Source organism: Cryptomeria japonica, chromosome 6 (genome assembly GCF_030272615.1).
Source record: "Cryptomeria japonica chromosome 6, Sugi_1.0, whole genome shotgun sequence".
Classification (NCBI taxonomy): Eukaryota; Viridiplantae; Streptophyta; class Pinopsida; order Cupressales; family Cupressaceae; genus Cryptomeria; species Cryptomeria japonica.
This window is the reverse complement of record NC_081410.1, coordinates 626,019,608-626,029,206: the sequence shown is the minus strand read 5'-3', so window position 1 is coordinate 626,029,206 and position 9,599 is coordinate 626,019,608. Positions and strand designations below refer to the sequence as shown.

Genomic DNA, 9,599 nt, shown 5'->3' with positions numbered 1-9,599 from the left:
GGGAACAACCTCATCAAGTATGTTTCTTCTGCCGCTACCTCAATGCAAGCTGTGAAGAATTGTCTTATGTGTGCCTTGGGGTCTCCTCTCCCTCTATATTTGTCGAATTTTGGTGTTACAAAGTGCGGAGGAAACGGAGGCATTGGAATGCTCTTATCAAATGGATAAGGGCATATATCTCTCATAGTATATGTGGGTTTTGATGTGCCCATGTCTTCCACTTTCTTTTGTAGATCTCTAATTTGTTGCTCCAAATTATTTTTGGGAGGAGATGGATTTCTTGTAGCATATCCCATGTTTAAAACACCCATTTGAGGAGGATCTTGTTGCATGTATGGATGATACTGATCGTAAACATGTCCATATGGAGGTCTATATTGTTGCGACATGTATGGAGCACTTGGCATAATTTCTTGCTGAGGGACCCCATATCTGTTTTGTGTATATAAACCATATTCAATAGGCCTTTCATTTTCCATTGTGTTGCCCCCAATTTTGGCATGAGGTCTCCTTGTGTCAAAATTTTGAGGAAGTCCTTGAGTATCCATTTATCTTGGTTGACCCATATCTTGAGCATGTGTTTGAGCATAGGGCCTCCATGATGGTCTTTGAGTGTAAGTATCATACATTTGAGCTTGTGTATGTGGGATTGCTGGTTTCTGAAGCAAAACTGATGGTGACTCCGGCATCATATTATTTGGTCCTCCACTATTAGGTTGAGTTTGTTGTGAAGGTCTACTTTCCATAAGTTGAGATAAGTCAAAATCATGTGGTATTTTGGTGCCACTTTGTGCCATCATGTTTAGGAAATATTGACGATCTCTCCTCATTATCTCTTCAACCAATCTATTGAATTGAGGATCCATTATAGATTCTTGTATGTCTGCTGATAGTATTGAAGAATTGTCAACATTGTCATTGTGTGTAGTATTGTTGTTTATAGCGTTTGCGCTTTCCACATTTGGATTGTGTCTATAAACATTCATGTCTGGTAATGTAGTGTGCTCAAGATTGTAGAAGACATCATTGTCATACTCATAAGAACTCATGTTTGCGGATTCTTGAGCTTCTTTAGCTATTCTCCTAGATTTTTGAAGACGGGTTTCAACCATGAACTAGGTGTTTGGCAATATGTGAGAGACTAGACGAAAAATGAAAAAAAAGTATGGAAGACCAAGAGTTGTATGGAATGTAAATGAATCTGAGGTGTACTTGCAATGTCCAAAGTGTAATACCAAGTATGTAAGTAGTAGAGTAGGTGTGACTTCCAAAGAGAGGATAGTTTCTCTTGATGAGGTAAGCTGACCTTGACTCTAAGTAAGACCAAATGAGACCCAAAGGTAAGAAACCTTGATGAGGGACCACTTAGCAAAGTGTATTTGTATGTAGTGTGTTGACAAAGTATGATGAGGACAAGCAAGTGACCTTTTGACTCAAGTTTAGACAAGTATGAATGTAAAATGAGATGTGAAGCAATGATGGACTATGTGAGACCTTAGAACAGGCTGAATGCTAGATGAAATCTGAAGAGACAACCTAAGAAGCTCAAGTATGCCGAAACTGATTTTCTTTGTTTGTTTGACTGTTAAAATTTTCAAATCCTGACACAGACGCCTCTGTATCCTTCACAGACGTGGTTTTAAGACATAGGCGCTACTCTGTTTGACGCAAATGTGATTCTGAGATTTTCCTGTTGATGGTTGCCGGGACTGTAACAGTTTTTTTTTTTTTTGCAATTGTGGACACAGACGTGCCTGTATACTTCACAGACGCGATTCCCAGACACAGACGTGTCTCTGTTCGACACAGACGCTGATAAAAACACAGACGCTATTCTGTACTTCACAGACGCGTTTATCCGACACAGACGCGGTTTGAACAGACACAGACACGTTTCTGTAACCTTCGTGCAATCTTTCCTATCTGTGAAGTTGTTTTGTTGTGACCAAATCCGAGTGTTCGACTGTTTTTCGTGACAAGAGGACACAGTGTTGATGACTCAATGTTTGCTAGTGTTTAGACTCCAAAATGACTCCAAGAAAGTGTGTTGTTTGATGTAAAAAGTCTTTGCATACACTTGAAGACACAAAAGACACAATGTTTTGCTGTTTGGTCTTGATTGTTTGAATGTTTATCATAAGTCAAGCACAATTCTTATGGCTGGCCAAGACAATAGTTGTTGATCCCACATGGGGTTTTACCCCCGAGGCTACGCTATTCAGAGCGGATACTTAGATGCTTGACCTCACTGGCTCCACCCTCGGCACTCACTTCTCGGGTCAGCCAAGCATCAGTCCCCATGAAAACTCCCCATGGCAAACTTTGTATCTCTACTAAGAACCGTATGTGTGTGGGCCGCTACCAAAGGTCCGACCTCCTGCCCCAACAACTAGAAGGATTTGGGCCTCTAAAACAAAATGGTGCTAGTAAGGGCATCCGCTCGTGTGGCCATACATGCGGCACTTTCAGCTCTGTAAATACAGAAGGCTCCCAGCCGGTAGGGGTTACGCCCTACAAATGATCAAATAAATTTGATCAAACGGGTTTATGGGGAGACATAGTGTCGGTATGAACTAATCAGCACACGTTATTCATAGTTTTCACCATGAATACATTTGATTATAGTGGTTTGGATGAGGTGGGTTTTCTTCGCTACCACTTGGGTCGTTCTCTTCTCACTAGTAGTCCTAATGACCACACGGGAAGACAGGCCCTCTAAAGATTAAACAAAAAGAGCCTATTACTCAAGACACAAAAGACAATGATTCAATTTTAGTGCACCAATTGAAGTGTTTGCTAAGCTATGAAAACAAGGCACACAATAAAAATTACAAAACCCTAGCTAAGGCTCTGCAACAAAATTGTTAGTAGTTTGGATTGTTTCAAATGATAACCCCTTCCTGCAAGCACACAAGTTAGGTAAATTTTTAGAAAACCCAAAAAGACTTTGTGAAAAGGGGCCTTCAACAAAAACGTATTTGCCTCCAAAGCAAGCTGCACAAATCAGGTTAGCTAGATCTGCAAAGGTTAGCCGAAAATAAACCAAATCTGAAACCCTAAGTACAAAATCCGAAAACCCGAATTGAAAAACTTGAAAAATTTGCAAAACAGAATGCACAGACGCTGTTATACCAGACACAGACGCGTCTGTCCGACACAGACGTGGTTCTGTAGTTCACAGACGCGGCCACAGAACACAGACGCTTCTTTCGGCTACAGACGCGATAAGATGATGCACAGACGCGATTCGGAATCACAGACGCGACTTTCGGAAACCTGCAAAAATAGAAAATGACAGAAACACAGACGCGATCCAAGATATCGCAGACGCCTCTGAAATACAAAAACGCGATCCGAACACTCGCAGACGCGGAAAAAACCTAAAATGTCGTCGAAATCGTCCGATCTGCAACTTCAAAAATGCAAAATCTGCAACAAAAATGTTAAATGCAAAGGGACAAGAGTCCCACCGGGCGTGCCAAAATGTATATGGTGAAAATGGATAACAATAATAATCAATATTGAAAGGCCAAATGAATTCAACCACCAAACCCTAGCCTAACAATGAACAAAGATCCACCATAACATATGAAGATAACCTAAGACAATGCAAAATAACTCAAAATCACAAAGATTATACCATCACATGTCCAATAGGGTTTTGATCTCCATTCTTCCTATCTCCATTGATCTTGCTTGATATATTTGCTCTCAGATTTTTGTATGCACAAGAGCTCAACAAAGAACGGAATGTGGTTGCCAGTGGAATTGTAGTGTAGTCAATTGATCAAGTAGTTAGGGTTTGACAATGAAGAAAGCATCTCCTTAAATAGAAGACACAATATGAAATGGAGGGTTAAGATTGAGAGGTGTAAAAAGAGAGGTCGGCTAGGATTAGAGGGTAGGTATAAGAAATACCAAAATAATGAAAGGGGTAGGTAATATATGAATTAAGAGATGAGTGACATGTGTCATGTGTAGAAAAAGATAATGAATTAATTAAATAAATAAAGATTTATTTAAGTAATAGAAGAAGTAGGACAATTAAATAAATAAAATATTTATTTAATTTAGGAAAGGGATAATTTAAATAAATAAATGTATTTATTTAAATGAGAAATAAGGCTATAAGAGGATAAATGAATTAATTAAATAAATAAGGATTTATTTAATTAATAGAAGAATTAGGCTTAGATAATTAAATAAATAAAATATTTATTTAATTAGACTGGACAATTTTAGGTGTCTACACTTCTATCTCTTTGACATTTGGCCTCCTTCTCTCTTTCTGCTTGAATTTCCTTGACGGTCAATTCCCTCCTTTGTTTCTTCTTCTGACGTTGTTTAGACCCAATGACTGAAAAATTATGCAATAAATGCCACCTTCAAAAAATGGATCTAAAATTGCAACAAAAGAGCATCCAAAGGACAACTAAATCATAAAATATTATGTAAAAACTTGCACATTTGAAGACATATTTTATTATGTAAAAATATCTCTTATTTATACAGATTCGAAAAAAAAAATTAACGTAAAATAAAACGGGATCCCGTTTTCAACACGGGATCCCATTTTAATTCAAAATGGGATCCCATGTTGTTTTTGCATTTTTAATCAATTGGCAAAATAGAACTGGATCTCATTTTCAATATAGGATCCCGTTTTAGATATGGGATCCCATTTGTAAAAAAATGTTTTTGGGGCCCACTTGTAGGTTCTGAATTTGGCTTGGAAAATGGTTCGGAAAGCCGAACGTGAGGCTTGGAATGGGTTTGACTTGCAACTTGAAGGCCAAATCAAGCTTCATACAGAAAAATGACTTAAAAATTATATCTGAACACCTAATTTTTAGAAATTTTTTTTAAACAACAAAAACCCATTATAGTACACTGTCTAGATTCCAAATATATAATTTTTTAAAAGAATGGATCAATATTTTTAATTTTAAAATAATTTCTAATGAAAGAGATCCATAAATTTGAAATAACAAGGTTTTTTAAATTTTTTGAAAAAAAATTATATGACATCAAACTAGAGACGAATCTATACAGTTTAAAAAACAAAAAATTAAAAAATGTTAAGTTTAGGTCGAATTATGCTTGCCGTACACGTGGATTTTTCAAAATAGTGATTATGCCCAATTAAAAAATAACAAAACAATATCCTCATCAAAGGTGAGTGAGTTATAGATCTTTTCCCAAAAGGATAAAGAAAAATACTTTCATTTAGGTCAAATTATGCTTTCTGTACACAGGCATGGTATGGTCCTAAAAAGTGACTTTTAAACTATAGGTTTTACTAATTCCTATTCAAACTTCATTTTTAAGATCTAGGTATTAAAATAAATTACATATTTGGAAAGTAGACTTCAAGCACTACATTTTCTATTATTGATTTTTTTTAAGAATCGTTCTTTAAGTGCCTCAAATATTTAGGTCAAACGGGACGAAATCGAAAAAAAAGGGAAAAAACTTCCACTTTTTGGCCAAAAAGGACACAACTTCTTGCAGGCACCCTATACGGTTAGGAAATCTCCTAAAGAATGGTTGGATGCTGGGGTTTCTACTTTGGTTGGATAAAAAATGAATGATTCATCGGATGCCACTAAGGATGTTGCTAAGATTAAAGATGATGTGATACAGGATGTTGTTGTCCCCTCTACTAAAATTGAATTGTTGTCTCTTACCCCGTCAGTTGCACCGTTTGTTGACACATCTTCTGCCCCACCTACTAGTTGCGGTTCCATTTCCACGTGGTATCTCTTTCCCCATCGGCTACTTCATAGGGGCTTGGCACAACTTCTGTTGTTGGTTGTGATCTTGTGCCCGTGAAGGTTGTTGCTCCCTCTTCTGATACTCTTTTTTCAATCCAGAAAGATCAGTGTTGGGCCCTTCGGATTGGTCAGTTGTGGAAACTAAAGTTGAATATGGTTGGATTACTGTAAAAGGGAAGAATTCAAAGATGTCCAAGCCTTCTTTTGACATGACTCTTCATTCCCACAAGGCCAATTGCAAATCTTTAGGGCCCTTGCAATTGGTTGTTTGGGCTGGTTTTAATTGCCCTTTCTTTGTATGGGTTGTTTGTTGTCTTTAGGGGCAGTCCCTATTTCTTTGGTTGTTCTATCTATCTGGGCTTTCAATGCTTAATCTATTTTTTTATCTGATGTAAAGGGTTTCAGGCCCCTTCAAAACTTGTTTTTCACTTAATCTAAAACATATTTTATTGAGAGATTTGAGTTGTTCATGCATATGGAAAGAAAAAACAAGTTGACAGTTGTCACCATGTAGTTGTTGATCGAAAATGCAGAAAATAATTAAAAAAAACCCCATTTCAGTAGAAGTTGACTGAGACAAAAGTGGCGACAAGAAAGGCAATAGACTTAGTCAAACCTCTTCCATTTATTGTAATCTGAGTTTTAACTTGAAAAGATGTTGAATATTAATTTTAATCTATTTATCTACACAAAAATTCTCCAGCAAATTAGTTTTGTCATAAAAGAGCCCAAACAAACTCTTTTTCAATCAGTCATAATACAAGTTGTAATAGGACTCTACTTCCTAGCTATTGTTTTGTTGTCAATTAAAATAATAATCATCTTCCTTGTTACAGGAATGATGGGACACATATTAGATGTTTGTTAGAGAGTGGATAGTAGATAGTTAGAAAGTTGTATTATCATTTTGTAGTAGTAGTGAATTTAATAGAAAGCAACAAATTATATTTTCTCAATGAAGCAAGTTACTTGTGTTTGAAGTTTTAAGCACTTGGTCAAGAGTGTGAATTACCTAAGCAAGGGCCACTGAAGATATTTTACACCTTTTATAGTTATAGTAGTGGTACCCACAATAAACAGTTGTGATATTACACAATTTCCAGCAACAAATATTGTACACTTAGATTTACTTTTCATCACATTTATGATTTCAGTTAAATTTTTTTCTTTGAGTTTATTTCCTATACACAATTGATAGAATAGATTGGATTCTCCCATAGTTCACATACAATGCCGACCCATTTCAAGTACACATCCCTAGGTTGGCAAGTAAATGTACCTTTTAGTCCATGAAGGGTTGCTTAGATTGAATAACTATCCCTAAGTTGTGAAAGCCATTAGGCCTAAACTAAATCTCAAGTGGAATTAGACAATTTTACATTGCTTGTAGAAAAAAATCACTTTACTGTTTATCCTAATATAAATCTAGACCTCCCACTCTTGCCCGCTTGAGCCTTGCAATACAATATGATCATCTTTCTCATTTATGAACTATGAAATGAATGTTAGTGGTAGAGACTAGGAGAAGGTGAGAAAGAAATAAGAATCAACACAAAGTAGTTAAGTTCTGATACTAAATGTAAAGAACTAATGCCAATAGCTAACAAGATGAGAGGGGGGGGTGAATCATACAAACTTAATCTCCCATAAAATCAACAGATTCAACCCATAAACACATAATCATGATAACCCATAAACACATAATCATCATAACACATATAACACCAGATTTAATGTGGAAACCAAATAGGGAAAAACCACTGTGGGATTTTAGACCCACTAAGAAATATACTCTTCTAGAGTATACTTAGTTAAAAGCAAATCCTGTTAAAGATTACAAACACATTGCTAGATGTGACCCGGTTAAGGGATTTCCCTCAGATCTGTTAGGATCTTCACTTTGTTAGAAGTGACCTTGTCAAAGGATTTCAAACACTCTTTTAGAATGTCACCTAGCTAGAGGATTTACAAATAAGACTGTTAAGTCCACTCGGTTAAGAGATTTTCTGTCACTTACAAAATAACATTAATAAAAATATATCTGCAACTTCACATCTAAAATGCTAAAGCAGATTCTTATTTGCTCAAAACAATCCTATCATAGGACTTATCTTGTCCCTCTACTGGGCTCCCTACTCTGTTAATCAAATAGGTCTTCAAGCTTCTATGCTCGGTAATCACTATGTCGCATCCCTATGCTTACACTTGCCCGCATACATTGTTCATCAACAATTTCTTATTTATAAACAATTTGCTGACCACTTAATCTCCTTGATCACATTTCCCATGATCAATCTTAGCCATCAGATCTTCAATCTTGACTAGGTTCAATGTATCCTTCGATCTGAAAAATGTTTTACCTTGCCTTGGGACTTGCATTCCTTTCTTGGAACTTGCACAAGGTTATTGTGGTTCAATCTGCGTTGTAGATCTTCCTGCCAATCTTTCATTGTCATAGATGTTGAGACATGGACCAGCTAGGACTCGAACCTAGGACCTTCCATACGCTACTGGAGTGCTCTACCACTGAGCTACTGGTCCCTCTTGGACTAGTCCATCGTCAATTCGGGTGTGGCTTATTTCCAACACCAACACCCCCCTTAAGCCACACCTCTCGTGTGCTTGGGGCTCCTAGCCTGGCCCTGGCTCTGATACCATGTAAATGTTATTGCAATTTCCAATTTAATAAACAAGTTATATGTTTGATGGTGTATTTAAAATTTTGGTATTATGACTATGACAATAATATTTTTCTTTCGTTTGCTGTAGGTATGGAGGATGAACATGTATTGATTTCAATGTCATCTCCTTTATTTTGAATGATGTATAAATAGTAAGATAGCCATGATCAAGTGGCACCTTGATCGGACATGTCTTTTAGACATGTCCGACCAAGATGTCACTTGGTCGTGACTCTTACAACCATCAACTGATCCATAATGATAACTAATCGGTGCTAGTGTAAATGATAACAGAACTATAAACATACCCGATAATGAATCGATATCATTGTTAATGGTAACAGATCTATAAACATACTCGATAATAAATCGGTATCATTGTTAATGGTAACAGATCTATAAATATACCCGAACTGAAGTAGCACCCAGAGGTACTTTTCCGGTCAGTCACACTTCCAACCCAATTTGAATCTGTGAATCCGTGTAGATTAAGATCAACTTTCTCATACTTGAGACCAAGATTTAAGGTGCCTTGTAAATATCTCATAATGTGTTTTACTGCAACAAGGTGCATCTCCTTTGGCTCACACATAAACTGACTCAAAGCATTTACTGCATAGCAGATATCTGGCCTTGTATTTACTAGATACATAAGAGACCTAATCATTTGCATGTATAGAGTGGGGTCAGTAGAAGGTGATTCTACTGCTGCTTCTTTAAGTTTATGAAGATTGGTTTCCATTGGAGCAATCATGGGTCTGCAGTTTAGCATTCGAAATCTCTTCAAGATGTCCAAGGTATACTTGCCTTGGTTTAGAACAATGTTATCAGAATTCTGCCATACTTCCAACCCTAGGAAATAGTGAAGGAATCTCAAGTCCTTCATATCAAATTCTTTGGATAGCTCTTTCTGCATTGATCTATAAGGTGATCTTCTCTTGTGATTAATAAGTCATCAACATATAAAATCAATATTAGCATATCACCTTTATTCTGTTTGTAGTAGAGATTAGGATCTGCATCATTTTTAGAGAAGCCTAGTTTTGATAGATATGTATCAATTCTTTCATACCAGGCCCTGGGAGCCTATTTAAGCCCATATAGAGCTTTCTTGAGTCTACACACATGAGACTTTGCCTGATGA

At 36.7% G+C, this 9,599-nt stretch overlaps 1 non-coding gene across 1 annotated transcript; it reads right to left on the bottom strand.

Moving 5' to 3' along the window:
• Positions 1 to 8,243: 8,243 nt before the first annotated feature.
• Positions 8,244 to 8,315, bottom strand: TRNAA-AGC (transfer RNA alanine (anticodon AGC)). Its single transcript has one exon. It is a non-coding gene; the product is annotated as a tRNA-Ala (tRNA).
• Positions 8,316 to 9,599: the final 1,284 nt, after the last annotated feature.